Source organism: Choloepus didactylus, chromosome 10 (genome assembly GCF_015220235.1).
Source record: "Choloepus didactylus isolate mChoDid1 chromosome 10, mChoDid1.pri, whole genome shotgun sequence".
In the NCBI taxonomy this organism is placed as follows: domain Eukaryota; kingdom Metazoa; phylum Chordata; class Mammalia; order Pilosa; family Megalonychidae; genus Choloepus; species Choloepus didactylus.
The window spans coordinates 81,856,778-81,881,463 of record NC_051316.1 but is presented as its reverse complement, the minus strand read 5'-3'; the positions used below and the strand labels follow the sequence as shown (position 1 = coordinate 81,881,463).

Below are 24,686 nucleotides of genomic sequence, written 5' to 3'. Positions count from 1 at the left end.
TCTTTCTGCTTTTGCCATAAAACTGAAACAAACAAAACTGGTTTCATTTGCTAAAGCTGATGGAATGCAATATACCAGAAATGGGTTGACTTTTACAATGGAGATTTATTAATTTATAAACTTACAGCTCCTAGGCCATGAAAAATGTCCAAATCAAGGCATCAACAGGACGATGCCTTCTCTGAAGACTGGCTACCAGTGATTTTGGGCTCCTCTGTCAGGTAACAAGGCGCATGGTAACATCTGCTGGTCTCTCCTGGGTTGCATCGCTTCCACCTTCTGACTTCATTGGCTTCCTGTCAGCTTCTCTGGGGATTTTTCTGTGAGGTTCTCTTAATTTCATCTCTTAGCTTCTCTGTTTTATCCTCTTATAAAGGACTCCAGTGAGAGGATTAAGACCCATGTTGAATAAGACGGTCACATCCCAATTAAAATAACCTAATTAAAAGGTCCCACCTACAATAGGTCTGCACCCACAGGAATGGATTAAAAGAAAATGATCCTTTCTGGGGTACTCACAACTTCCAAACTACAAACAAATGCATTTTAAAAAGGTGGAAAAGATGGAGGCAGATTTGGGCCTATTTCATGAGGTTCTGAGAAGCTGTCAAAGAGTTGGATTCTGCCTGAATGGCTGAATCCACAGAGAAGGGTTAGGGAACATTGATGCCCAACTTCTGATAAATGTCAGCAACAAGATTACAAGAAAAAAATATCTGTGAATAAATGTAACAAGACATGCATAGGACCCATATTAAAAATACTGTTGGGGGACATTTAGGAAGACTTGACTAGATGGAGAGCCATACCACGTTTCTGGATAGAAATATTCAATTTTGAAAAGACGTCAATTCTTCCCTTAATGAAACTACACATTTAACAAAGTTCCAATAAATTTTTTGTGGAGATATTTTTAGAGGAGGATCTTGATAAATTTTCAAATAAAAAACAAATCTGGGCTTAGGTAAGAAGAGACTTTATTTGTTTGCAGTAGTGAGAACACTGACTGCAAGATCTGCGAGTGTCTCAAGGATCAGACAGAAGGGGCTTTCTTTTAGGAGAAAGAAATGGGTGTGGAGGAATTGGGTGACCATGTGGTGTGATCAGACAGTTGAGCAGAAAATGTTTTCTGCAGTCAACTGGTTTTGGGGAAGGGCTGTTAAGCAGGGATTGTTTTGCATTTCAGTGCTTGCTTAAGTTTAGGCACCAACCTTGGGGGAGGAGAGAAGCCTGACTAAAGTCTGGTCAAATTAAGTTAGTGGGAATTTTGTTCAGATTGGTCAGTTGGGACAAACAGTTCGGCTAAACATATGAGACAATGAATGGGAATTTGGAGGGTCTGTGTCTGGTCTTGTAAACAAGGAGATTATCCCAGAGTCTTATCTAAATCATATGGAGAAGGTAGTTCCTGGAAGACAAAAAAGTGTGTGTGTGGGGATTTCTTAACCATTGCTGTTTTTCAGCAGCAAAGAGCTCAAGTAAAATTCAACATTGTTAACATGAAATCTGTGAGACTAGCCAAGAAAAAGTTAGAACTAAAAAAATTATAAAATTATAATAATTAAAATGGTTTGACACTGCTGCATGATTTCATTTGTATAAATGACAAACACAGGTAAAATGAACCTCTTCTGTTGGAAGTCAGAATAGAAGTTACCCTGTGTGGTGGGGAGAAATTGCGGTGGGAGCTGAAGGAGAGCTTCTAGGGAGGCTGTAATGTTTGGTTTGTGAAGTGGGTGCCAGTTACCCAAGTGTGTTCATTTGTAAAAATCCATCAAGCTGTACACTTATGATTTGTGCATTTTCCTAGATATATTATACTTTAATAAAAAGTTTAAAAAGTTAGGATGATGCCAGTACTAGGATAGAAGGATAAAGGGATCTGAATACATTGTCCCAAAATGGACTAAAGTAGATATGATACCTTAGAATACATTGTCCCAAAATGGACTAAAGTAGATATGATACCTTAATATTTGATGAATCTGGAATTTCAAATAAGTGTGGAAAGGAGAGTTTGTTCAAATAAAGGGTTTCAGGGCAACTGTACAACCATTTGGCAAAAAATAACACTTTAGATTCTGTACTGGTTTATATATATTATGTCCCCCAGAAAAAGCCATGTTCTTTGATGCAGTCTTGTAGGGGCAGACATATTAGTGTTGATTAAGTTGGAACCTTTGGATTAGGTTGTTTCCATGGAGATGGGACCCACCCAACTGTAGGTGATGACTCTGATTAGATAATTTCCATGGAGGTGTGGCCCCACCCATTCAGCATGGGCCTTGATTAGTTTATTAGAGCCCTATATAAGAGCTCAGACAGAAGGAGCTCACTGCTGCAGCCTAGAGAGGAACCTCTGGGGAGAAAGCCATTTTGAAACCAGAACTCTGGAGCAGATGCTAGCCACATGCCTTCCAGCTAACTGAGGTTTTCCGGATGCCATTGGCCATCCTCCAGTGAAGGTACCCGATTGTTGAAGCCTTACCTTGGACACTTTATGGCCTTAAGACTGTAACTGTGTAATCAAATAAACCCTCTTTTATAAAAGCCAATCCATTTCTTGTGTTTTGCATTCTGGCAGCATTAGCAAACTGAAACAGATTCTTAGTGCATACTTTTAACTCAAATTAATTTGTGACAGCTTTGAATTTTAAACATGAAGAAGTGAAACTTTAGAAGTACTAAAAGGAAATACCTGTATGTAATTATTTAATACCACAATGAAAATTAACAGATAAACAAGAAATTGGGCACAGTATTCCAACCTTATTTTTTTCCCCCTAACATTATCTCCTGCTGAGCACAACTAACAAGAGACTCCAGTTCAGATTGATGTCCATAGACTAGCAGATATTATAAATGTAAATATCACAACAAAAAAACTTCTAGTCTGTAATTATAGACAAGTATTTGAACATTTAAATTTATTTTTAAATGTGACACATGTACAAGTGAATCAGATTTATTTAGAAGAAACACTCACCTTTCTTTGTGTGGATAGTTTGGCCTCATATAATTCACAAGAGAGCTTACCTAAAATGTCTCCAGTGTTTGTGCAAACAATGTCTCTTTAGACGATGTAACCATGTCTCTGCATTTAACAGAGGAAGAGCAATCTGTGTTTAATGTTTAATTTTCTCTGGTTGAGAGCTTTCACATCAAAATGATCTGTGTCTCTTTTCATAGCTATGCTACCATTTTGTTGGAGATTGTGTAAGAAGTGGCCCTGTCTTGTTAAGACTCTATCAAACATATTTTCAAGTGAAACATTGGGGAGACTGTTTCTCCATTTGCTCAGCAGTGAACTGTGTACTCTACTCTAGCCGGAGAAGCATGCTGAGTCTGAGTTGTTCACATATGTTTGAGAGAATAAGGTCTGTTTTTTTAATAACATATGTTTTTGGTTTGAAAAACCATTGAACAAAAATCCCATATGTATGTAAAGTCTTCTGAGCATTAGGGTGAGTTCTTCCCCTCCCCAAATCTAAGTGTATTGAGTTGAAGGAGAGGAGGACTAAAAATACTCTGGCTGCATCTGGAACACGGGTATCCTTTGGGATTTATTACTTTGACCACATTCCAATTACAAGGATGTTGAGCGTGGATTTTATTCCCCAGGATGTGAGTTTTCAAATTCTTCTCACCCTTAGGTTTTTAAAATTTATTTATATATTTTCTATTAGAGAAGTTGTCAGTTTGCAAAACAATCATGCATAAAATACAAGATTCCTGTATACCACCCCATACCAACACCTTGCATCGGTGTGGAACATTTGTTACTATTAATGATAGTACTATTTTTATAATTACACTATTTTTTTTAACAGTAGCTGCCTTTGTTACAATTGAAAGATTATTAAAATAGTTCTATCATCCATTATTTATATTAGGTGTATTTTTCCCCATGTACCACTCTATTGTTACCACCTTATATTAGGATCATACATTTGTTATAACTCATGAAAGAAAATTCTTGTACTTGTACTATTAACTATAGTCCATCATCTACAAAAGAGTTCATTGTGCTGTACAGTCCTATGTTTTATCTTTTAATTTTTATTCTAGTAATATATACATCCTAATGTTTCCTCTTTTAACCATGTTCACCTATATAGCTAAGTGCTGTTGATTACACTCACATTAATGTGCTACCATCACCACCATCCATTTCCAAACCTTTACCATCAACCTAAATAGAAATTCTGTAAAGTTAAGGATTCCCATTCTCTAACCCCAATCTATCTCCTGGCAACTTATATTCTAGATTCTAACTCTATGAGCTTGCCTATTATAATTTATATCAGTGACATCATACAATATTTGTCCTTTTGTGTCTGGCTTACTTCACTCAACGTAATGCTCAAGGCTCATCCATGTTGTCACATGCATCAGGATTTCATTCCTTCTTACTGCTGAATAATATTCCATTATATGTATTTACCACATTTTGTCTATCCATTCTTCAGGTGATGGACACCTGAATTGCTTCCATCTTTTGGCAACTGTGAATAATGCTGCTATGAACATTGGTGAGCAAATGTCTGAGTCCTTGCTTTCAGTTGAAGATGATTCCCTACATTTTCTTCCAAGTGTTTTATGCTCTAGCTAGAACATCTAGCACAATATTGAATAACAGTGGTGACAATGGGCATCCTTGTCTTGTTCCAGTCTTTTAGAGGGAAAGCTTTCAGTCATTCAACGTTGTATATGATGTTAGTTGTGGGTTTTCATATATGCCCTTTATTGTATTGAGGAAGTTTTCTTCTATTCCTAAGTATTTTTATCAAAAAAAAGATGCTGGATTTTGTCAAATGCCTTTTCTGCATCAATTGATATGGTCATGTGGCTTTTCCCCCTTCAAATTGTTAATGTAGTGTATTACATTAATTGATTTTCTTGTGTAGAACAACCCTTACGTATTTGGGACAAAAACCACTTGATTATGGTGTATAATTCTTTTAATGTGCTGTTGGGTTTGATTTGCAATTATTTTGTTGAGGATTTTTGCATCTATATTCATTAGAGAAATTGGTCTGTAATCTTTTTTTGTAGTATCTTTATCTGGCTTTGGTATTAGAGTGATGTTGGCCTCATAGAATGAATTCCATAATGTTGCTTCCTCTTCAATTTTTTGGACCAGTTTGATCAGGATTGGTATTGATTCTTAGAATGATTGGTTGAATTCACCTGTGAAGGCATCTGGACCTGGGATTTTCTTTGTTGGGAAATTTTTGATGACCGATTCAGTCTTTTTACTTGTAATTGGTCTGTTGAGATCCTCCATTTCTTCTACAGTCAGTGAAGGTTGTTCATGTGTTTCTAGGAATTTGTCCGTTTCATCTAAGTTGTCTAATTTGTTGGCATATAGTTGCTCATGATATACTCTTATGGTCCTTTTTATTTCTGTGGGGTCAGTAATAATGTCTCCCTTTTTCATTTCTGATTTTACTTATTTGCATCTTCTCTTTTTTTCTTTATCAGTCTAGCTAAGGGTTTGTCAGTTTTATTGATCTTCTCAAAGAGCCAACTTTTGGCTAATTAATTCTATTTTTTAAATTCAATTTTATTGAGATATATTCACATACCATACAGTAATCCAAAGTGTACAATCAGTTGTTCACAGTACCATTATATAGTTGTGAATTCATCACCACAGTCAATTTTTGAACATTTTAATTACTGCAAAAATAAATAAATAAATAAAGAATAAGAATAAAATTTAAAGTGAAAAAGAAGGTCCAAAATATCCTATTCCCCTATCCCTCCCTATTATTTATTTACTTTTGTCCCCATTTTTATCCTCATCCATCCATACACTGGATAAAGGGAGTGTGAGCCACAAGGTTTTCACAACCACATGGTCACACAGTGTAAGCTATATTGTTATACAACTGTCTTCAAGAGTCAAGGCTACTGGGCTACTGGGTTGCAATTCAACAGTTTCAGACATTTGCTTCTAGCTATTACAATACACTAAAAACTAAAAAGGAATGTCTATATAACACATAAGAATAACCTCCAGAATGTCCTCTTGACTCCATTTGAAATCTTTCAGCCATTGAAACTTAATTTTTTTTCATTTCACTTCCCCCTTTTGGTCTAGACTTTCTCAATCCCATGATGTCAGGTCCAGGTTCATCCCTGGGAATCATGTCCCACATTGCCAGGGAGATTTACACCCCTTGGAGTCATGCCCCATGTAGGGGGGAGGGCAGTGAGTAATGCTGAGTTGGCTTAGAGAGTGAGGCCACATCTCAGCAACCAAAGAGGTACTCTGGGGGTGACTCTTAGGCATAATTATAAGTAGGTTTAGCCTCTCCTTTGCAGTAACAAGCTTCATAAGGGCAAGCCCCAAGATCAAGAGCTTGGCCTTCTAAATTGGTAGTCCCCAATGCTTGTGAGAATATTGGTATTTCCCCAGGTGGAGAAGTTTAGTATTTCCACACTTTTGCCCAGTCCCTCAAGGGGGCTTTGCAAATGCATTTTTATTCTCTGCCCAAATTACTCTGGTATATATTGAGGCTTCACACTAAACTGTACAAGCCAACCAGATCTCACTCCCTATTCAAAGTTCCATGTAATTATGGTATTTGAATAAACTGACCACACAAGTTCAATTAAATAGTGTGCTACAGAAAATAGAGATTTTGCACCAAATAAACATCTCTTCCTTTGGTCTCACACAGAAGTTGAAGTTTTAAAACACCGTTCCCAGTATAATGACATAGTTTTGTATTCACCACCACAACCTATATGGGAACATTTCCATGTCTTCTGCAAAGAAAGAGGAAGAGGAGAAAAAAAGGAAAAAAAAAAAAAAAAAAGAAGAAAAAGAATGACTAAAAAAAAAAGAAAAAATAAAATAAAAATGAAATGAAATACAATAAAAAGTTCGGACAACAACACCAATGCCAAGAGTCCCATACCTCTCCCTTGTAACCCCCTCTTAGACATTTAGCTTTGACATATTGCCTTTGTTACAATTAATGGAAGCATTACTATTAACTATAGGCTCTGGTTTTCACTGATTGTCTTTTTTCCCCAATACCATCCCATTTCAACACCTTGCAAAGTTGACAGTCATTTGTTCTCCCTCATGTAGAAACATTCTTATATTTGTACATTTCATTACAATCATTGACCACTCTAGGTTTCACTAAGTTACAGTCTTTATATTATTTATTTCCTTCTGGTGTCATACCTACCCCTAACCTTCCTCTTTCAACCATATTCAGTCATCTTTGTTCAGTGTACTTAGAATATTGTGCTACCATCACACAGTATTGTGCTATCCATTTCTGGATCTATACAATCAGTCCTCTTGACCATTCTATACTCCTTCAACAACAAATGCCTGATCTCTACCCTCTTTGTATCTCCTGATATCTTCATTTCTACACTGTTCTCCAAACCTCTCTTTCCTGTCTTTTCCTATTTGTAGCACTCTCTTTAGTTTTTCTTGTAGATGACATCTCCTGTTCACGAACTCTCTCAGTGTCTTTATCTGTAAATATTTTAAACTCTCCCTCATTTTTAAAGGACAGTTTTGCCAGATATAGGATTCTTGGTTGACAGTTTTTCCTCTTTCAGTATCTTGAATATATCGTACCATTGCCTTCTGGCCTCCATGGATTCTGTTGAGAGATCTGCACTTAGTCTTATTGAGCTTCCCTTGTGTGTGATGCTTTGCTTTTCTCTTACTGCTTTCAGAATTCTCTCTTTCTCTTTGACATTTGAAAATCTTATTAGTAAGTTTCTTGGAGTAGGTCTATTTGGATCAATTCTGTTTGGGATACACTGTACTTCTTGGACTTGTAACTTTATGTCTTTCATAAAAGTTGGGAAATTTTCATGGATTATGTCCTCTATTATTCTTTCTGCCCCTTTTCCCTTCTCTTCTCCTTCTGGGACACCTATAACATGTATATTTGTGTACTTCATGTTGTCATTCAGTTCCCTGAGACCCTGCTCATATTTTTCCATTTTTTTTCCCTATCTGTTCTTTTGTGTGTAGGATTTCAGATGTTTTGTCTTCTAGTTCACTGATCCTTTCTTTTGTCTCTCCAAGTCTGCTGTTTTTATGTCTCCATTGTGTTTTTCATCTCTTCTGTTGTGCCTTTCATTCTCATAAGTTCTGCCATTTGTTTTTTCAAGTTTACGAATTGTTCCTTATGGTCACCCAGTGTCTCCTTTATATCCTTCATCTCTTCTTTTGTCACATTTTCTTTCAACTCGTTGATTTGATCTAGAAGATTTGTTTGAACATCTTTAATTAGTCATTTCAACTCCTGAATCTCAGTTGAGGTGTTAGTTTGTTCCTTTGACTGGGCTATATCTTCATGTTTCCTTGTGTGGTTCATGATTTTTTGCTGTCTATGCATCTGATTTTCTTGATTAGTTTATTCTTTATTAGTTGTTTTCTCTCTTTTTTTAAAGGTTTTCTTGTTGGCTGTCTTTGAGCTTTATCTTTTCTTTGTTTCCCTTGCTGGCCAATTGTCAGATTGGCCCTGACCCCCCAGTACCCACCCCCAAAAAAAAAAATCAGTCACACGCACTGTGGCCTGCCACAGGGATGGGAATAGTCACTGGGAACCCCAGCAAGTTCACTGTGTGTGATATTACAAATCTGCTGGCTTCCGTAGTGCTCTGTTTTCTGCCAGTCAGCAAGACCTGGATTTGTTTTAGAGCCCTGCTTTAATGGTTGGGTCTTCTGTATTTCTCAACGAAAACAGGGCTGGGTTTCTGTACAGGGGATGTAGACAAGCTCCTGTTGTCCTAAGAAAGGGTCTGAAGCATCTTTTAGAAAGTTTTTCAATTCCCTTGTACCTTCCAGACTACTCAGCAGATGTGCTGTTCAGTAACTTAATTGACTTCAGAAGCTGCTTTGTCTCTGAGTACAGGCTGTGTCTACACAGGTGAGCTGAATCTGCACTTTGCTAGCCAAAATATGCTCAATGTGGGGCTCCTCCACCTTGGCAAAGTACTCCCTCAGTTTCCTCAGTACTCCAGCCATCCCCCAGGCAAGGAAACAGCTCCCGGCTGCTGCTTCCCTCAAGAGTGGCAGAAGGGATTTGAGACCCAGGACTGGAAACACAGTCTCTGTCCAGATTTTTCATCTCTTTGTCCCTCACTGACCTGGGCCTTGAAATATCCTCTCCTGTCCCCTGGGTTTTCAAACAGTGGGGGTATGTCTCATGACTGTGAGACATTTTCTAGTCTGTGTCCATGGTGGGAGGGGTTCCATCTGCTGATTCTGTGCCTTTCCTACATGAGACCAAATGAGGTGGAGGGTAGAGGACTGGCTGGTCTGGGACAGAAGATTCCTACCTGATATTTCTTCTTTCTTCAATTCAGCACTTGCAGGGTCGTTCTCCAGTCTATATCCTCTTCCAGAGTTTTAAACAATTCAGAATTGTCCCTTTTTTAAATTGAATCTCTGGAGAGAAGTTTTCAGTAGCTATTTCTGTCACTATGTTGATGATGTTACCCCTTCTCTATTGTTTAATTCTCAGTTTCATTTATTTCTGCTCTGGTCTTTGTTATCTCCTTCCTCCTGTTTGCTTTGGGATTAGTTTGCTGTTCCTTTTCTAGTTCCTTCATGTGTGCAGTTAGGTCTTTGGTTTTAGCTCTTTCTTAGTTTTTAACATAAGCATTTAGAGCTATAAATTTCTCTCTCATCACTGCCTTCATTGCTTCCCATAAGTTTTGTTATGTTGCACTTCATTGCCATACATCTTGAGATATTTACTAATTTCTCTTGCACTTTTTTTTGACCCACTGATTGTTTAAGAGTGTATTATTTAACTTCCATATATTTGTGAGTTTTCCAGTTCTCTGCCTGTTATTGATTTCCAGCTTCATTCCTTTTGGTCAGAGAAAGTGCTCTGTATAATTTCAATATCTTTAAATTTATTGAGACTTGTATTGTGACCCAATATGTGTTCTATACTGGTGAATGATCTATGGGCACTTGAGAAGAATGTATATCCTGCTGTTTGGGTGTGCAATGTTCTGTGTATGTCTGTTAGGTGCAGTTCATTTCTCATATTATTCAAGTTTTATGTTTCCTTATTGATCCTCTGTCTAGATGTTTTATTTATTGATGAGAGTTGTGTATTGAAGGCTCCAATTATTGTAGAGACATCTATTTCTCCTTTCAATTTTGCTAATGTTAGCTTCATATATTTTGGGGCACCCTGGTTGGGGGTATAAATATTTATGACTGTTATTTCTTCTTTGGGATTGCCCCTTTTGTTAATATATAGTATCCTTCTTTGTCTCTTATAACAGTTTTGCATTTGTAGTTTATTTTGTCTGCTATTAGTATAACTACCCCAATTCTTTTCCTGTTACTGTTTGCATGGAATGTCTTTTTCCATCCTTTCACTATCAATCTGTTTATGTCTTTGGGTCTAAGGTGAGTCTCCTGTAGGCAGCATATAGTGTATCATACTTTTTGATCCATTCTGCCAATCTGTGGCTTTTGATTGGGCAGTTTAATCCATTAATATTCAATGTTATTAACATAAATGCAGTACTTAAACCATTTTATCCTTTGGTTTTTATATATCATATCTTTTTTTGTCTCTGTTTTTACTCTTTTAGTTACTTTTACTGATAATCTTCATTTCTGCACTCTACTCAAAGCCTCTCTCTCTTGTTTTTTCCTTTTAGCCTGCAGAACTCCCCTTAAAATTTCTTGTAGGGCAGGTCTCTTGCTGATGCACCATCTCAGTTTCTTTTTACCTGTGGATATTTTAAACTCTTCCACATTTTTGAAGGACAGTTTTGATGGATAAAGAATTCTTGTCTGGCAATTTCTCTCTTTTAGTACCTTAAATATATCATGCTACTGCCTTCTCACCTCCATGATTTCTGGTGAGATATTGGCACTTAGTCTTATTTAGGATCCCTTGTGTGTGACAAACTGCTTTTCTCTTGTTGTTTTCAGAATTTTCTATCTTTAGCATTTGCCATTCTGATTAGTTTGTATTTCTGAGTAGGTCTATTAGGATTTATTCTGTTTGGAGTACATTGCTCTTCTTGGATGTGTATATTTATATCCTTCATAAGAGGTGTGAAATTTTCAGCCATTATTTCCTCAAGTATTCTTTCTGCCCCTTTCCTCTTCTTTTCTCCTTCTGGGACACCCATGATGCATATGCTATGTACTTTGTGCTGTCATTCAAAACCCTGAGACACTGCTCACTTTTTTCTATTCTTTTTTCTATCTACTCTTCTGACTGTATGATTTTGATTGTTCTGTCTTCTGGTTCACTGATTCTTTCTTCTGTCTGTTCAAATCTGCTGTTGTATGCTTCTAGTGTATTTTCAATCTCTAATATTGTGCCTTTCATCCTCATAATTTCTGTTATGTTTCTTATTATACTTTCAAATTCTTCTTTATGCTCACAAATTGTCTTCTTAATACCCTTTAGCTTTTTATCCATATTTTCCTTCATCTCCTTGAATTGATTTAGGAGATTTGTTTGAACATCTTTGATTAATTGTTCCAAATTCTATATTTCCTTTGAAGTTTTAATTTGTTCCTTTGACTGGGCCATATCTTCCTGTTTCTTAGTATGGCTTGTAATTTTTCAATGATGTCTAGGCATCCGATTATCCTTATGAGTTTAGTCTGAAGGTCAGTTTCATTCTTTTGCCTAGGGTTTTATTGTTGATTGGCTTTGTCTTATGGCTCTTCTTTGACACTTGGTTCAACTTTTTCTAGATCTTTAGAATTTTCCATGTTTAACTGATCAGATTTTCTCAGCTGTTCTTCATGTGATTCTTGCCCTGGATATGCAGTACAATTTTTAAGATTGCAGTATTTGTTCAGTTGTTTCGCCCCTAGGAGAAGGCTCCCTTTCCTCTGTTCCTTCTCTTGGGAATTTTGATCTGTTCTGTTTTTTTTTTTTTTTTTTTTTTTTTTGCCTCCATAGTTTTGTTACACTCCTTTTGTTGCCTCTAGCTGCTTTTGCCTGAAGGGCAAATTCTGGGAGAAGGGTCTCCCTGGACAGGATTTTCCCAAGTCAGTGTTTCCCAGCCAAAACAGGGCCAGGGACCCACAAAAGGGGTGCAGACTGGCTCCAGAGAGCCCTGGGGAGAGGATCAGGAAAGATGCCCAAAGCCTTTTTGACAGCTTCCCGAAGCTGCACTTTCCTGGTCTGCCCAGCTGGTGATGCTCTTCACAAACTATTACCTGCAGTCCTAAAGACAGTGTACCTTTAAACTCCCACTGCCCCTATTGGGGGTGGGGTTGAAACAATGGCTGTGGCCAGTCTGGGGCAGGTTGAAACAGTAGCTCAGAGCGAGGACCTGGTGATCTGAATTTGCTAATCAAAAGCCAAGATGAATGCTGGGCTGGGCTCCACCTTCCATCCTTGGGGAAGAGGATTTTTATGCCCCTTTCTGTCCACAGTAGCTAGCCAGGGACTGGACCCTGAGGTGGCTCTCCTCAAGGGTGGGGGATGGGTGCTGGCAGCTGCCATGGAGGAGCTACTCACAATTCTTTACCACAGTTTCTCAGCCTCTTCCTCCCTGTCTTCCCTGAATGCTGCACAGTTCTGGCCTCTGGAGCACCAGAATGGTTGTTTCAGGCAGTTCCTGCCTGTTTCCTGGCTGTTTTGGGAGGCATGAGTCCTGGAGCCCCTACTCTGCCATCTTCCCCAAAAGTCCTTCCTCTCACCCTTGGGTTTTGTTTATTCATTTTAAAAACCCCAACCCCCAGTTTATAAATTCCAATAGGTCACAAAATTTATGTACACTTCCAATATTGACCAAAAGTGTCATAAAGATAGGCTATTATAAGAGGAATAGGAGGTGAGTGGTGAGTGAGGGTAGGGCATGGTTTCTTGAAATTATCTTTTCATTTACTTTAAATGTAAAACCCATGGAAATTGTGTGCATTGGCCAGTATTTTCACATGCTTCCCATTTAACAGATAAATGAAGGAACATGGGAATTTCCGTCAGAATGTTCAGACTTTATAGACTGATTTTGGTGCTTTTTAATAAATGCACAAAAAAGGAACAGAAGGAGAGTTGAAAATGTATAATGAGAAAATCGCCCTCAATTCTCAGATTAGAGAGATCATGAAATTTGGATTATAATGGAAAATTTCTTTATGCCAATAACTACACCATTTAGGTTTGTATACTATTTACATTTTCCCTAATTATCTGGTTATTACCCAGCTTAAGTAAATTAATATTTAAGTAATAACAATGTTACAATTTAAGTGGAATTCCACAGAACCTAAAACAAAATGAACAAAAAACTACCACCCTTTATGGGGATTGGCTTGTACTAGTCACCATTATACATTCCTGAAAGCAGACTCTCGCCAACAAGTGCAGATGAGCAAGGTCATGTCTATATGTAACCATTTATAGAACTAGTCTATGGCAGGGACTAGGCTCACATCACATCACATCACATCACATCACATCACATCACATCACATCAGAGTGCGTGACTATGTGTGTTGGGTTGGTTGGGAGGGTGGTGGGGAGTCTTTTTAGAGTGGAGCAGTCTTTGTTGGGGAGCACTGTGAATGACTGAATGTCTAGGAGGGACCCTTTGATAGAAATTCTTCAATTTCAGGTTGAAGAAGTCACACTTGATCAAAAAGAAGTTACCGTTAGCTCTGAAATGGTGGGAATAACATGGTGGAAAGAAGAGAGCTACAGATGCTGGAGGCAGAATTGAATTTTCTTTCCTCCAGGGTTAATTAAGTCACTTAGTAAGGATCTTATATGGGAAAGCATAATCTACAGTGTAATTCTCAATGTTGTTTAAAAGATAAATTGAGACACTTGTTAATTTGACCCTTTACCTGTGGGAGGAAGGCCACGGGTTTGAACCAACCATCTTGGCCTTCCTTTTGGGGGTGTCCAAAGCTAGAGCTGTTAGCTTGAAGTTACCTTATAGATTATTTATTTGTGCCACTTCATTTTCAGATGCGGCAACTGAGACCCAGAGACACTGACACCTATTTAAGGCTCCTGCTTGATCCATGGCTTCCATTTAGTCCTCTGGTGGAAAGACACGGAATCAGCCCTGGGCTCCCTGCTTTTCTCTTTCCAGCACTACTTCCATTATAATTCCAGGGCATTTAAATACCTGTGAGGATGATACATCCAATATCTGGCCCATCAGTTCTTTGACCTCCCCTTTTCTTCCATGGTCTTGTCTTTCACCCTTCCTCAGCTACCTATTTCCACATCACACCTGAGATGCCATCATTACCCACAACTGTATCCCCTCCACAATCTCACTGTCAACATCTCATCCCTGACCTTTACCTCCTATGTTTCTGGTGAATATCTTTTGGTTTCCCAACTCCGTCACTGTATAAAGCTGGAATATCCAATCCAATGACCCAGTGGCCCCTTCCTCCCTCCCATGCCCCCTTTTTCTCCTCACCTGGCTTGGATTCCATGGTCCATTGTTGATACAGATTTGCTAGCCTATACTCTCTTCTTTCAAATCACCAAACTATATGTGTTAGGTAGATTGCTGTCTCCCCCCTCTGTACAATAATAAGCCCCTCAAGGGCAGTGACTTTGTCTGCTTTTCTCCCTGCTGTATCCTAAGTGCCTGGACTATGCTTGGCACATGGTGGGTGCTCAATAAATATTCATTGAATGAACGAATAAATAAATCAGCGAGGTGAGAGTAGCTTTCAGAGGGGTTAAATTATATTTTTGCTCTGGAGAAGCTGGGTCCGTGCTTCTATTTTGATTATTCCTGATGTGAAGTTGTTTCTGATTCTCTTCATTTCTTTCCTCCCCTTCCCCAGAAAGAAGATTGTGGTTCTGTGGAACATTCCTGTGTCTCTCTCTTCAGGAGCTGATTACAGGGATGCCTGAGGGTAATAGTCCTTGTCCCTCAGAGTGTGCAGAGGTAAGATAGTGAAGAAGAAAAGGGAATTTGATGAGTACTGACTCTGAAGTCATTACATCTACAAATCCTGTAATCCTTAGAGCTCGTGTTTATGATTTGGAAAGATATATGAACAATAGGAACCTATAGTCTCAAGTGACAACTTCTTGGCATTTTTCTGGCTTTTCCAAATCCATCTCCAGATGGAGATCATCCAGCAGGCAATTGGAATATGTGTCAAGAGCTTGGGACAGTGGCTCAGATGGATATAGAAATTGGGAGACCACCTCTGTAGGGTTGTAATGTAGCCATAGATGGAGATGAAGCTCTTTGGAAGAACATACAGAAAGAAAAGATCAGAGAAAGGGGCCGTGGCAGAATCCCGAGATCGGAACCTGTCATTCCTGGAGAGCTCAGTGCCATAAAAACATGATGACAAAGTAACACATGATGAAAACAAAACAAGCATGCTCATATACAGCATATGGATTTAGTTATAGCGGCATAATACACATCATTTTGGGATTTGACATGCATATGGGTTTATGATAACTTATATATTTGATAAGAATGAATTTACTAAAACACAAAATGAGAATTGTGACAGCTATAGGAGAGTAACAGAGTAGGAAGCACCAGCCATTGTGGAGTGGAAAGAACCAGTCCTTTGATCTAGCTCCCGCCATGGCATTAACTGCCCTTGTGAGCTGGAATCCCCAGGCCTCTGGCATCCTCTAGGTCTTAGTTTCTTTATCTTTAAAACAAAAAAGGAATACTACTTCACCGATTCCAAGGGGACAGACCTAGGCAGCATATCAATATTGGGGATGGCCTCCTAGGAGAGCATGCATCATATATAATCTAAAAAAACATATTGAATTTTATAGTCAAATTTTATATTTGTAAAATGAACAAAAATCACAAATATTGATTTAGTAGTTCAAGCTACTGAAAGCAAAGCTCAATAAAATCTTTGTGGCTGGTGGGACTAAGGTTAAAAAGACAGAGAAACCCTGAACTTCATGATTTCCAAATAGTTCAGTTCTGCAGTTCTACTAAGAATATTGGTAAATCAGTGCATGATTGTTGCTTTTCACCACTGCAGTTGATTAGGAGGTACAGGAAAAACAACCCATCCCAGAGACCTACATTTGGGCAAGGAAATAAACTTTTATACAAGGTGTTCTGCTGACCTGATGTTGTCTTTGGTAAGCTTAGGTGACTTCCCAGTTCTCACTACCCTCACACAAATGGCTGACTGTGACTCACCAGTTCAGGTATGGATTCGCCAGAGCATTTAAAGCAAGGTTCAGTGGTGCATCCCCTTGTATGGAGAACTCGGCTGGCATGGGTTTTGGTTCCTAAGGGGATGATAATTACAAACCCAAGGACCCCCTAAGGAAATTCCCCTGCCTTCTTGGAGCTTTTAAAGAGTCAGAGATTAATACACAGGGAGTGAAGTGTTGCCATGAAGTAATTTCTCTTTGTGATGGATACTTAGATGGAGAACTATAGCAAACACCTTGAAGTACTTGTGGCAGAAAGGACCCAGGAACTGATGCATGAAAAACAAAAAACCAACTGCCTGCTCTATAGTAACTAATGACTTATTGAAATACAATATCAATAATAAAGCCTGTTTTGGTTAGTTCTTGCATTTGTATTTAACTTGTTTCTCTGAAGTGTTCTCTTCTGTGGAAGTCATGGAAATAATAGTTTTACATCTTTGTTTTAAAATCTCATGTTCTGCTTGTTGACATTGCTAAAACTTTGATTTTAGAGGATCAGTTCTCATGAGGATTTTGGTTCCTTTAACAGAAGTATAAGTGCATCAAAGGCCTAAGGTAGAAGACGAATCTCCACCTGTTAAATTTAATTTTAATTTTAATGCCAGCACTGAATCTTGGGCATCTGTTCATGAGTCTTGCAAGGAAGTGTCCAGATAATGGAAGGTGGAGCTGGGAGAGTGGCCCTCCTTGGAGGCTTCAGTGAGAGATGCTCAGATAGGTAGGAGATTCCAGCCCCAGCAGAGGAGTGGAGGTATGACATAGACATGATTTGGAGTTTGGGCTCTGGGGTGAGCCAGAGCTGGATTAGTGTCCCAGCTCTGCCATTTTCTAGCTATGTGACTCTTGGGCTTTATGAGCCTTAGTTTCTTGATCCCATAAAATAGGGATAAAAATTGTGCCTACTTTTTAGGAATGTCATTCATGTTAAATGAGGTAATACATGTAATATTCTTAGCAAGTGCCTGCTACAAATGAAGAGTTCTATAGATAGTCTTCTTCTAATTATTATTAAGTGAATAATCAGGATCATTGTTTTAAGATCTGCCAAACTAAGGAAGCAAGTAGGCAGCAGGTACCTGGCAGAGAGGATGGCCATGGTATCCCAAAACTCAGGCACCTCGGCAAGGTCTAACAGCATCCCAACAGTTTGTTCCCATTATCCCAAGGACCAAAGTTTTCTGTCTACTGCCCTGGTTTATAATCCTGTTGGGTGGTCTAGGATTGCTCAGCATGTGCCTGGCATAGCAGCTTCCTATGTTGTCACTGTAGAAAGCTGGGCTTCCCCTGCCTCTCAGTCCTAGCTGCACATTACAGATCCCTGGGGGCTTCAGAATAAACTAATGCCTGGGCCCCGCCCCTCATCAAGCATTCTGCTGTAAATATTCAGGGGAAGATTCAGGAGGCATTGGTAGTTTTTAAAAGCTCACTGGTGGATTCTAAGGTGCAGTCAGCTTGGAAAACTGACTAGCAGTTTAACAAGTAAACTAAGCATTGTTTTAATGGCATTGGAATCGGTAAACAGCCAGTAGCAAGATAATTGCCAAATCCTTAGTTGGTTCTTCTTCTGTTTTACCTCTTTATGGCATTTAACACTGCAGAACCCTCCCTTGTTTTTGAAATTTTCTCCTCCCTGGACTTCCCTACTTTGTCTCTCTCCTGGTTTGCCTCCTGCTATTCAACTGGGTCCCTCTTAGTTTTTTTTTGTTTTTTGATTTTTTTTTTAGCAGTTTTGCATCCTTCCCTTCCCACACACCTTGAATGTTGATAGTTTCTTGGGGTCTATCTTGTTTACTCTTTCTAAATCCTCTCTGATTTAGCTCCTGCTCCCGGCTTCTGCCACCACCTATACACCAGTGATTCCCAAACCTGGAATTTTATGCCCCCATCCATATTGAGATCCAGATGTGTGGTTCCAACCATTGACCTGGAAGTTCCTGGGCTACCTCAACTATAATTGTTTTGCCGTCTTTTTACTTAGCCCTTATTGCCATGATGGCTATTTCTAACCTTTACTTCTTTCTTTACATTCCTTCTTAATCTCCTCTGTCCTAGCTCACAGTGAATCACCTTGCTCCACCATCCCCCCTTCCCAAATACAGACTCTAAAGTATAAAATTGCCCAAATTACCCCCCCCCCCCCCTTCCAATGATCACTAAACCTACCAAATATAGGCCCATCTTTACCTTGTTGCTTCTTCTCTCAGAAGAAGAGTGATGCCTTCTCCTCTCCAAGGCCAACCTCTCCCCTTGGGTTCTGGATCCCATCTTCTGCCTCCTTTCATTTAGACTTCTAGTGAATACATGTTAAGAATCTGCTGTGTGCTAGGTAAGTAATACAGCCGTACACAGGACAAAAGGAGTCTTTGTTTTTGTGGAGCTTCAAGTCTAGTGGAGAGAGACAGAAAATGTACAAGTAAACAGATATTTACTATCAAGTGGTGATAAGTGTTAGAAAACAAAATAAAGTAGAGTGAATGAGGAGTGAGAGCGGTTGGGGGCTGCTGTTTTCCGTGGTGTGATCAGAATTCCAAATAAAGTGAGGGCATCTGGGGGCAGAGTGGGCCCAAGGAGCACAGGTAGAACATGCTTGGTGAGTTTGAGGGACAGTAAGAGGGTCATGGGGTGGGACAGTGGGGGAAAGAAGTAGAAAATAAGTTAAAGGTGGTAGCAGGGACAAGCTCAGGCAAGGCTCCGAAGGCCTTGGTAAGGATTATAGATTTTATTCTGAATGATGTGAGAAGCACTCGGAGGATTTGAGCCAAGGAAAAACTTCTGTTTTAAAGGGAATGTCCTGGTTGCTGCAGAGATGTGAACTAGGTAGTTGTATTTACGAAGTTGGAGTTCAGAGAGGGGTTCCAGTCTGGATATATAAATCTGAGAGTCATTAGTGTATAGATTACATATTTAAACTGTGCGACTGCATGAGCTCCCCTGGGACAGTGAGTGTGAATACAGAAGAGCAGAGATCTGCACCCTGAGCTCTGTGGTCCCTCATTGCTGAGGTCAGGGAGCAAAGGGGCCTGGAGGAGCAGCTGGAATCAAGATTAGGTGTCCTGGAAGCCCGGTGAGGAAGTGTCTCCCACTAGAAGGAGGGATCACCTGTGTTAAGGCTGCTGTTGATCAAGTAAGATGAGGAATAAGAAGCAGCCACTGGATGGGATAATATGGAGGTTCCTGGTGGCCTTCACAAGAGCAGAGTGGGTAGAGTGTGGAGGAGAAAAAGCTTCTTTGGAAAGTGTTCAGGGGAGAATAGGAGAGGAGGAGGAGAAGATAGCAAGTATGGACAACTATTTCAAGGAATTTTGCTCTGAAGGGAAGTAGAGAACTGAGGCTGCACCTGGAGGAGACAAAGGCCTTTTTATCACATTTGAGAGATACTTTAATATGTTTTAACTAATGGAAAGATCCAGAAGAGAGTGGAAAAAATGGATGGACTTTGCTCCATCAGTTATCTTCTCTCTCCATCAACCTCCAGTCTCTCCTTTGGCTCTAGCTCCTTCATCTTACTTTACAAATACATGCAGCCTTCCTTTTCTTCATGTAGTTGAAATCCTAAGAGCTTTGGAGCCAGACCATCCTGAGTTCAGATTTGGTTTCTGCCATTTGTTTGCCAATGTGACTCAATCTCTTTAAGCTTCTGTATTTTTATGTGTAAAATGAAAACAACCCTAGCAAGGTTGGTGTGAAAATTAAGTGAGACAATGAGTATAAGGAACTTAGTGTCTGGTGCATAATAGGAGTTCTGCAAACCTTAGTCCTTCTACAAATGAGAGGGGAGGGGATTCTTAACTTGAACTTCCTCAACCTGAAGCAAACTTGTTCCCCCTCCTTCTCTTATCCAAAGACCTTCTTTAAAAAGCAGTATATACGCAAGGATTCTTCTTCACCCCTCATTCTCAACCCACTCCCATCCTCATCACTCTGCCAGAACCGCTCCCCCCTCAAGGCCATGACTCATGCTGAAGGTTGCTTTTCAGTCCTCGCCCTTGTTGATGTCTCTAAAAACCTGGAGAAGCTGACCTCTCTTTTCTTTTTGTCCCTTGGCTTCTAGGTCTCTATGCTCTTTTGTTTCTCTTCCCATCTTCTCTGACTCAAAGAAGTGCTAAGGTACATACTTTCAAACCAAGGCATATGGGCACTCTGAGCAGACCAAAAATTTTGTCCTTTCAAAACAATTTTATTTGCATGTTATCAGTATCACATTGTGGCTAAGTAAGAGGATCCTAGACTTAGATTTCCTTTGTCTAAATCTCAACTCTTCCACTTTTCCTCATCTGTGACTTGGAGATCATAGTATCCACATCACAAGATGGTTGCGAGGCTTCAGTGAGTTAGCCCATGAAAATTTTTAGGCCAGTGCCTGGAGCAAAGGAAGTTTTAGTGATGATGTTGATAATGGTGATAGAGAGGCATTGCTAACACTAACCTTGTAGGAGTGAAGGCAGAGAAACTTCCCAGATTCCCCCATATGCCCTGCCCCCCAATGCCCTTAGAAGGCAGTTTGGGGACAACCTTTTATTTTAGAGCATGTCCTTGCTCTGCTTCCCAAGTGGGTAATTTTTAAGTATTCCATTTCAATCATATGTGGTAAGCCCCTCTGAGGAGTTTTGGTAAATACTATTTTCTCCATATTGTTGCATTTCCATTAATATTTTAGCCACCCAGCGATGACTGATAACCCATAGAGCCGTGCTAGATGACCAGCCCCACAATCCAACTCAATTCTGATGATGCCACGATTTCCTTCCATGGCTCTTCTCTGATTGGCTTTCCTTAAATGCCTTTTCGTCCCTAAATGTTGATGTTTACTAGAAAGTCATTGTTGGCTCTTTTGTCTGCTCACTGAATATCTGAATTTGGTACCCTAGATGGTCCAGGTGTGGGCTTCACACAGTCCATGTATCCCTGATATTGTATGTTAGATTGTGTGTATATGTGCATTTTCTGAGACAGGGCCCATACTTTTCATCATCTTTTCAAAGGGGGCTGAAGAACCACTCAAGCTCATCTGAAACACGTTACACACTTCCTGTGTAAACTTTTAAGCCCCACCTGGCCGTAGTTAGGCCAGGGTTTTGTATTCAGTTAGAACACATAAGTGATTATAATTAATTGTATACATTTCTTTTTATCTAGCAGGATTGTGTGCTACTTGTGTGGCACAAAAAATGAATTTTGTTCATTTTGGGATCCCCAGTACCTGTGACATATTAGATACTCCATAAATATTGGTTGAGAGGCTGACTAAATGGTATATTCTTCAATTAATAAGAATAAATACAAGAAATAGCAATATAGCCAGATCATGCTGCATTTATAAGTATTTAGCATATTACCAGAGTAGATAATGAATATGTATATCAAAAATGGCCTATTGTGACAGAAATTCCTGAGGGAATTATAAAAATATCACCCTATTTCTTTCACTGAAAAAAATACAAAATTTGATTTTTCTGCTATTATTAGGCTCCAATAAATATTCATCCTTTATCCCTCCAGGGGGGTCCTAAGCTTTCTGCCAGAAAAATGAGTGCTAAATATGCCCAGTAAATCACTCTGATTGCATTTACCCTGTAGACAGAAGGGAGATCTTAGTTGGTTTGCTTCTTCTAACAGCCTGAAGATTCAAATAATTTTAGATTTTAATCCCCAAGACTAGAGGAGGGCATGTACCTACCCCCCACCCCGCCATACTTAGGAAAAACACTCCCCATGGAGAAGGTAATAGCCTTCTCTTGGGAACAAATGGCCTCAAAGTGCAAAGCCCCGGGAGCTCTCTGCACTAACAATGCTGCCTGGGCTCACATCCACTAAATTGCAAATGCCTGCAGAGGAGGAGCCGGAACTGCTCTATCTGCACTGAGAGGTGCTGGTTCCCATAATAGCATCTCGGGTTAGTGGAGGGAGGTATCAATCTCGAGGACCAAAGTACTCAGTCAGTAAAGCCCCGTGCCAGTGAGGCTGAAGGCACAGCGTCCGTTACTCCAATTAACTTCTCTTGTTTCCCAGCCCCTGATGGCACCCCTGACCCCATCTCAACACTGGTCCCAGGGGAGCCCGGGTTAGGGAATGTGCTTGCTTGGTACAAATTCCTTGTGGCCTGTCAAACCAATACAGCATACCATACTTTGTGTGTATGAAGAACAGAGCAGTTGAGAGAGCCACTGGTGACAAATGATGTTGCAGACGTGAAGATTGGGTCCTGTGTTTCCTTTTCCTTGAGGATAATGAACTATTCTAACTCATACTTGAAAATAGTCATGCTACCCGAAACAAGTTGCTGATGACCTAAGACAAGCAGACACTGTCAAGCAAGCTCATAGTTACCCAAGGGTGACCATCTTTTTCAGGTAAATTAACATAACTGGAGTTAGGATTTTAGCTTGAAAGGCAGAGAGATGGAGTCATCTACAATATTATACTACTTGTGCATGACAGTTCGTGGGTCATGTAAATAATGTCTGCAAAAGGAGAAGAAACTGCAGGTGTTTGAGTAAAGTGGCAGTGAGCTTACCACTTAAGCTCACTGGTAATAAATAAATAAGTTGGTGTGATATTCCCACCCACCTTTTTTTTTTTTTAAACATAAATCAATTTCTTAGAGTTAAAAGGCATATAGTTTAGCAAAACAGCAGGAAATTGCTTTAGAAAGGTGTACTTCATCTCAGGGAATGTGTTTTGAAACCTGAAGTAAATGGGCTATATAGTTCTTCCCTTTCATAATAAAAGATACAGTAGCCACATCAGCCATGAGATAGAATGAGGTTGCTTTGCCTGGGGGCAAGTTTTTAAAGTTCAGAAAAAAACACATAAATCGAAGTTGTAAGCTGTGAGGTTGAAACATTACAAACAATTTGCACAGGAGCAGTTTGCTGCAGGCACTCAAAGTAGTGAGTCCCTAACTGGGGATCAAGGAATCATCTCGCTTTGACAGGTGGAGAAACTGAAGCGGAGAGTTTGAAGACGGACTGCAAGCCACGCTGTCACTGCCAGAGAGCCCCTCTTGGGTGGGGGGATGGGGTTGGGGTGGGGTGGGGAGGCAGATGAGCTTCTCTTCAGCAAAGAAGCTAGTATCCTAAGCTCAAAGAAATTTATCTGAAGAAATGAAAGCACCAAAAACAATCCAGAAATAAAAGATCTAGGATGTAGGTAGGAATATCAGGATAACTTGCAAACGAATTAACTTGGATTTGGGACTTCTCTCAATCCCCTGTCCAATGTCTCAATCTGTATAATTCTCTTGTTATATAAACTCACTCATTCACTTGATAGACAGAAACTGGGACAGTCCAGATGTTAAGGGTTGGAGTTCTCATCCAGCAGGCTTCCCTAGCTTTGAATATACCAACATAGTCAAAGTCCAAGCTAAGCAAAACAAAAACAAAACCAACCAAACATGCCACAAACAACTGAGGCTATTTTCTAAAGCAATTAACTGGACCATCACTTTCTGGTCTCCCTGGCTCAGATTTCTGAGAGCTTCAGAAAATTGTGCTGAACAAGGAGGTACCACTGCTTAATCAGGTCTTGCCAATTATTTTGCTTGAGTTAACTGTTTTCTACCTCACTGCCCCTTTCCAGGGACATCTTGGGCTTCACTGAGCTTTCCAGTGCCAGCACCCTGTGTCAAGTAAGTAAAATAAAATGGCTGCCTGCATTGGGTGTTGCTGAGAAAAGGCCCCTTTCAGAGTAGGGCTTTTCTAGAAGACAAAAACAATTGACCTGCAGGGCTTTTCCAAAATATAGAGCTCATCTTACAGGGTTGCTGATAAGCACACTTGGTGATTAAGCATATTGGAATGGGCAAGCATACCATACTAATCAATGTATATCTGCTCCCCACTTTGTAGGACCCCCCCCGTGTAAAATGGAAACAATGTCAGCCAGTCAGAACATTTCCTCACTTGCTTCCATGTTCACCTTATATGAGCTCCCTCTTTCCACTCCCTTGGTGGCGCTCCCTTCTACTTTCTGAATGGGAGGCTGCCCAATTCTTGATTTACTCAATAAAGCTGTGAGATCCTAAACTGCATAAGAACTTTTCTTTTACCACAGGTGCTGGGTTTCCTGAACAAGTACTATACCACCTCTGATGAAATTATGGATCGTTATGATGTCTACAAAGTGGAGATGATAGGAGATGGCATGTGAGTGGTTACTGATGAAAAGGCATTCCCTTAGATGTGGAATACTATTAAATGGAAGTGAGAACAAAGCTGGGAATTAATGGAAGCTAATAATTTATACAAAAATTCTAACTTTGCTATGTCGTAAGTTGCTTGAAAGCAAATCTTGGTAGCTTCTATTGTGCCTATGTCTTTTCTCATACTTGGCATGTAGAAAATGTCTGCTGGCTTGATTCAAGAGCCATCTTTATTCAATAATAAGGGAAACGAATTGGTTTTATACTTTTGTTTTTGTGGTCAGACTCTCAGGCACTTAGCTCAATGATGTCTAAGCCTCCGTTTATTCATATGTTTGTGCTTTCCTTTTCCCTGTGGCCAGTGA

At 39.7% G+C, this 24,686-nt stretch overlaps 1 long non-coding RNA gene across 1 annotated transcript; it reads left to right on the top strand.

Moving 5' to 3' along the window:
* The first annotated feature begins 4,473 nt into the window (after positions 1–4,473).
* Positions 4,474–23,799, top strand: LOC119545554. The gene is made up of 3 exons (XR_005219112.1): positions 4,474–4,532; positions 14,807–14,910; positions 23,760–23,799. It is a non-coding gene; the product is annotated as an uncharacterized LOC119545554 (long non-coding RNA).
* The last annotated feature ends 887 nt before the right edge of the window (positions 23,800–24,686 follow it).